This window comes from Prunus avium, chromosome 7 (genome assembly GCF_965620075.1).
Source record: "Prunus avium chromosome 7, drPruAviu1.hap1.1, whole genome shotgun sequence".
NCBI lineage: Eukaryota > Viridiplantae > Streptophyta > Magnoliopsida > Rosales > Rosaceae > Prunus > Prunus avium.
This window is the reverse complement of record NC_142290.1, coordinates 28,383,345-28,390,061: the sequence shown is the minus strand read 5'-3', so window position 1 is coordinate 28,390,061 and position 6,717 is coordinate 28,383,345.

The window sequence follows — 6,717 nt, the reverse complement described above, 5'->3', positions numbered from 1 at the left end:
CTTTATTTGTAAAAAGCCATTTTTTCTTTCATGCAAATTACAGAATTGATTTCTTTCAAACAAACAACAATATGATAGATTTTTTTGTAAATTTAATAAGTTACTTTTGCATATGTATCAGATTGATTCTGTACGAGGGCCAAGTAGTGTTCCGAAAAACAAATCGAAAAAAAAAAGAAAAAAAAAGAGGAAAGGTTTTGAGTATGGGGAGCGTAGTGCGTGTATGAGTGAGGGGCAAATTCGTCATTTTTGTATGGAAGGGGTGAGAAAGGGAAGAGAGGGGGCAGATGGTCACGTGGACTCACAGAGCGCCACGTGTTCAATCATTCCAGCCGACAACGACAAGCTGGGAGATATATCCGCAAAACAAATATAAAGAAAAAGGCAGTTGCGGAGCGACCCAGCTCTCCTCCTATTGGCTGCTTTCTTGACTTATCAACACGTGGGGCCCTCCAATTCGTGGAATTACACGCCCCGGAAATTATAGCATTGGACGGTTTTTGCTTTGGGCGGGGCCCATCGGCGCGAATCTTCGTTAAAGCGCCCCAAAGGCGCCAAAAAGGCAAGTAGAGAGAGAGTAGGGTAAGGGGGTAGGCGTGCTGTTCGGTTGACGCGTGTACAGTGGTGGAGGTGGGGACCTCCTCGTGTTTTGGCCAAACAAAGCCAAAGGGCCCAAAAAGTCCAACGCCCAAACCCTCAACCGAATTTCCTTTTTATTTTTCGGGGGCAAATTAAAAAAAAGTCCCCCCCGACGAACTGCTTTATTACGCTGTAGGAGTTGCACGTGGGATCCACACGTTTGGGACGGAGTGGGGCCCGCTTTCCTGCCTAACTCTTTTGCATTTAAGTGGTGTCTTTGACGTGCCACTCTCTCCTCCACCACCACTACGCTACCCCTCAGTTTTTCTTTTTCTTGTATTTGTCGCCTATTGGGAAAATTGCTTCGGATGATACGGCAACTAACGCTGTCGTATTGGCGAAGTGACATGTTTTGGTTCTTTACAGAATTGTAGGTGATGGTTGTAAATCACAAGCACAAATCACGTACGGGCAGGTTAGGGCAACTTTACGATTATTATTTAGTAATCGTAATTAGTTACCTTATATATAACTAGCCTCTTCACACGCGGTTCCGTCCATGTGAGATGCCTTTTTCAAAAACCAAAAATAAAATAAAATTTAGAATTAAAGAAGATAATGGCTAGTTGTATTCCATAAAAATATGATCTATTATATGATTTTTCTTTTAATTTTAATTTTTTGTAATATGAAAAAAAAAGTGAATTTACCATATTATCCTCATTTAATTAATAATTTCAATTCTTAATGTTTGTATTAACCAAGGGCATTTTTTGGTATTTTGAATGTCTTACCATTCTTTGCCTTTTGCTTTATATATACTAGCCTCTCCGCACGCGCTTCCGCGCCTATGAGAGGTTTTTTTAAAATTAAAATTCTATTTTAGAATTAAAAAAGATAATGGTAGTTGTTTTCCATAAAAATAGGATCCATTATCCGATTTTTCTTTTAATTTTAAAATTTTAAAATATGAAAAAAAAAATGTGAATTTACCATATTATCCTCATTTAATTAATAATTTCAATTCTTAATGTTTACATTAACCAATGGCATTTTTTGGTATTTTGAATGTTTCACCGTTCTTTGCCTTTTGCTTTATATATATAGATATAGATTAAGCAACTATTAATTAGTAATTGTTGTAATTTTACCAATTGGTTCTTGTAACTCTAATTGAGCCCTTTTAAATCCTTAACTAATGTAGCTCCCATCACTGTTCATTTTTGTGAGGAACATTTCAAGAAAACAAACCCTCACTTATTAGTTGTTAATACATGATGCAATAATAGTTAAGTTCATGGATTTTTCTTCTTCTTCAAAATAGCGTTTTCAAGTTTATTATCTAAAATATCTCTCTCCTTTATGCACTAAGAAAAGGGAAGATAAATATGTGTTCTATGACACTCTAGCATACTTTTTCAGTTTTCTATCAACAAAACAATCACTTAACACCCACTTGAAAATGGTTAGCAATCCCTTTTGATTCGGATTGAACTTCCTGAGAATGAAATTCTCGTGTTTAATCCCACAAGATGAGAATATAGGATGTTCATTTCCATGTTTGGGAACATTGGGAAATGAGGACAAGGAGAAGCCAGTATTACCCATTTCCAAGTTTGATTTGTGCAATATTAGGAATGAAAAGTTGTTTAGTTTTCTACCAATGCCCTTAATTAATCTAAAAAGAAATACAAAAATTCTTTTTAACGGTCAACAATGTTATACATGGGAAGTTCATAATCATGAATCAAGTATTGCATTCCCAATAATTCACTTACCAAACATGAGAATACAATTTCAATTTCATACACATTCTCAAGCTCCTAAACCTTAAACCAAACAAATTGAGCCTCTTTCAGGCTTAGGTTCAGTAAAGTTGTAAATCATAAATCCTAAACCCTATTCTAAACACCACTAAACTGATTTTATCGTTAAAAAGTTAAATCACAGATTCTATGGGCATAGGCCCATAGCATAGGAGTATTTGTTATTAATTAATTTTCTATATTTACAGTACTGACACTGCATCAGGGGCATGCAGCCCCAACTGGATGGCACTGCTTGATCCATGGAGGCATTTGTTTTGAGAATTGTGGTTGATTTGGGAATCAAAGTTACCTGTCTATTCCCGGCCGCAATGTTCAATGGAGTTCGATTTTGATACGTTGAAGAGATCGAAAAGATAAATCCAATTTTGGAAAGTAGCATATTTAGAAAATAAAATAATTTTTTGGAGAATTCCATGAGGTGCTAAAGAGTCCTCAACTTCTCACTCAATCCAACTTTTTAGCTTAAAATAATGGAAGGTAAAAAAAAGAGAGAGTAAATAGTAAATGAAAAAAAACACAATGATGGAAATGTTTATTGTGGTAGTAATTCAATGAATTTGGCAAAGATGCCATAATTTCAAATGCTTTTTCGATTAGGCAAAAGCCAAAAACAAGGCACGAAAAGAAAGCTTGGGGTTCAAGATCCATGACACTCGTGCCATGTGTGTGAGTTTTGTCTTCTTTTTTTTCTTCTTAACGTTGGAAAAAAGAAGAAGCTTAATACGCAATTCTTAAAGAAAAACTAAAATTTAAAAGATTAAAATAAAAATTCTCTTGTATAACTGACACCTAGTCACATTGGATAATAGTTGTTTTCTTTTACTTTTTGTGAATCGGGATAATAATTGTTCATTAAAAAATTATCAAAAGCTATGGTTATAATGATGAGAAGATGATAAGATTTAGAGATTTCGTCAATTTCAACCCTTGACCCGAAAGGAACCCTTTTTCTTTGTAAATTTTTTAAAACAGCAAGAGAGACAAATGAATAGCCGATAGGTTGTAGAGTTAGGCAAAATTAAGTTGTCAAACTCCTTTATTTTCAAAAGGGTCAGCAGTGGAGAGACCTAAATGGTTTTTTCCTTTTATTTTTGGACTTAAAAAAACAAAAGTTGTACTGTGCCTTTATTAGCTAGGGAAGGGGGACCTAAAAGTGGATTTAAAGAGGGTGGAGTTTTTGTTCAAAATGAAAGCCAAGGAAAATACCACATTTGCATTCCATATTAATTTTACAATAGCATCAACATGAATGTAAGATGATGGAGCTTGTATTATTCTCATATAACTGAATAATTTCCAATTATATATAAGAGATCTTTACTCTTCAAGAACAACCCAATGTTTGGTTGCATCTTTGTACTGGTTTTCTAGCAAAGTGAAGAATCATGTACCAGACCACTGAAGTAGGTAACTTAGGCATGCATGGTCCACCAATGAAAACAACATCTCTCTCTCTCTCTCTCTCTCTCTCTCTCTCAACTAAGAATCTTTTTCTTTATAAAAGACCCACTAGTTAGTGATTTGGAGCAATTGCTCCTCGGAAAAAGTAATGGTTCAGAGTCCTAGCATTCGTATAGTGTGGCGGAGCCAAGATTGCACATTAGCGATGGTCATTCACAAAATTTTAAAAAATAATTAGAGGGTTCTCGTTTTATTCAATGGCTCAAGCGCTAACCAGTTAATTAGTTGATATACTACATTAATTACTCGTTTTGGCCCACTTCATACTATAATTTCATATTGATCAATAATTTATCCATTCATTACAATCATATAATTGTTCTGAATTTCAAATTTAAAAAAATGAGAGAGGGCCTGGGCCCACCTTGGTCCTTAGAAGGCTTCGTCACTATGTGTGAGTTCGGTATGTTATCGCTTATATCAATATGAAGTGTCTTTAAAAAAAAAAAAATCTTTCAATAGGAACAAACAATAGGTTAAAAATATCAAATGCATCAATGAGATATATATTTGGTATATATAGAGAAGTTCATATTTCAAATCAAGTTCAACATGTACGGTTTCGTTTAAATAATTTGTTCTATACCGTGACTCGTACTAAAATTTCAATTTGTTATTTGGGAAAAAGTTGGAATATGAAAAATGACAACCCGGTATCATGAACAAAATTTTGAATTTCAGTATGAAAAAAGAAGTGTGACATTTCGAGGGCCATAACATCACAGTTGTATATCTGACACCTAGTCACATTGGATTTTATAAGGGTTTAAGAATTTAGGCTTTGCAGAGCCTAGATATATGTACAATATATAGTAACGCATAACAATTAAAAAGGGACGAGGTGACAATTAAATCTGTGGCATTTACTAAAATTTTAGATTACATCTTACACCTTTCGACCAAAAAATTAAAAAAATCTTACACCATTGTTATTATTTACTCATTCTCATGAATCAGAAACTAAACTAATTTGATTACTAAAATGATAATACGGATTTTGAGGTGAGACTCACAAGTTTTTTCATTCCTGATTACAAGTAAACGCGGGAAAGTCAAGAACGACAATCATTCCCTTTTCTTCTCATACCAAATACTAATGTGTAAACATTCAATAATTAGACCTCCTTTGAACCAACATAAAAAAATAAATAAATGGGTCCGCCAATTTGCTTTTGCAAAAGCGATAGTGTTGCATTGAATACCCAAATCTTGAGAGAAGTTTCAATACTTCACAAAATGATGGTGTTGACAAATAATAATGGATATTATTTAGAGAGGAAGGGCTCCAACTAGTTTTGATGATGAATTGATGATGATGCACGCAAGCAAACTGGATTTTGTTTTGGTGATTGAAAGAAACTCTTGCCCACATGTGCTTTGTGCTTGTGTTTCCACATACCGACTTTCACCTTTCTAATATTTTCCTGCCTCTTTTCTGACACATAGTCGAATTGTTTAAGTATGAAATCCAAAGCTTTTTCAATGTTTTCCTCGTCTGTGGTCATTTTCTTCTGAAAAGAAATTTGAAACCCTCGCGGAAGAGACAAGCAGCAACAAGCAACCAACAGTCTCATTATAACTATATATTGAAATCGATAGACCAAACACAAGGGGCCGTACCCACTTACATTTTTATAATAATAATAATCTAAGACATATATATATTTGGAGAGAGGGACAACTATGCATAGTAAGGTGGCAGAGACAAGTTTCGGATTTGGGTTTTGCTTTTGGGATGTGATATGTGCCACTTTGTGTGTTCCAAACTGACTAGTAATACCATTTAGGGGACAATTAGTGCTAAAACCTAAGTTTAACAAATTGACAATTACTTAGTAATGATAGTGATCTAGTAATTTGCACGTTTGATGATGATTAATAACAATGATCCATTTTGGGGTTTGGATATTCTGTGTTGATATCGTCTTTCATGTCAAAATTACATCGTTTTGACCAACTAGCTATTGATTTAGTGATACTTCTATAACCGATATTAAAAAAATATCTAAAATTAAATTAATTTCTCGGTCCCATTTGAATCCTATAATTTTGACCACAAGCAAGATCATAATCAATACATAAATTACATCATCTTATGCTATATAAAGTTGTCAAACTTCTTACTAAAAAATTTCATCATTATCTAATGTCACTGTGATGATGATAAACTCCGTGATAGGGTTCTAATAAAATAATACTTCTTTCAAATTTTACTTAGTTAGTCAATGATCAAATAATTTGTTTTCTTGGTCAAATTACCAGCTGTACCGATTCTATAATTTGATATGCGGCTGGTCCGAGAGCAATATGCATTTGAATCAAGTTTTGTTATGCACAAATTTGGATGTTGAAAGGTCACGAATTGATGCAACCATCTCTATATCTATATACAAGTCATTGAAATTTGAACTTCAAAATGAGCAAGTCATCAATGGAGATTACAAAATCACTATACCATAAATTTCAAGGGTCAACAAGGACTAGACTAGCCCAGTTGAAAAGGACCTTAATTTGATGATTAGTTTTTTTCTTGGACGTGTGTATTAGTTTATTTTTTGTTTTAGTATATTAATTTGCACACGTAGTACCATATTTATGAAGTTTCTAGGTTTTTAAGCGTTTTGAAACTTGATTTTACTATAACAAAAATGAGCTAAAATATTTATGAAGTTTCCTCTAGGTATTTATGAAGTTTCCTCTAGGTATTTAGGAAGTTTCTAGGTTTCTAAGCGTTTTGGACAACTCTAAACCCTATAGAGTTTGCTTTACTTGATGTCTTGTAAACAACCCAAATTAATGTATTATAATAATATGAACTGAACTGACACAAGTGTTCTTTAAAATCCAA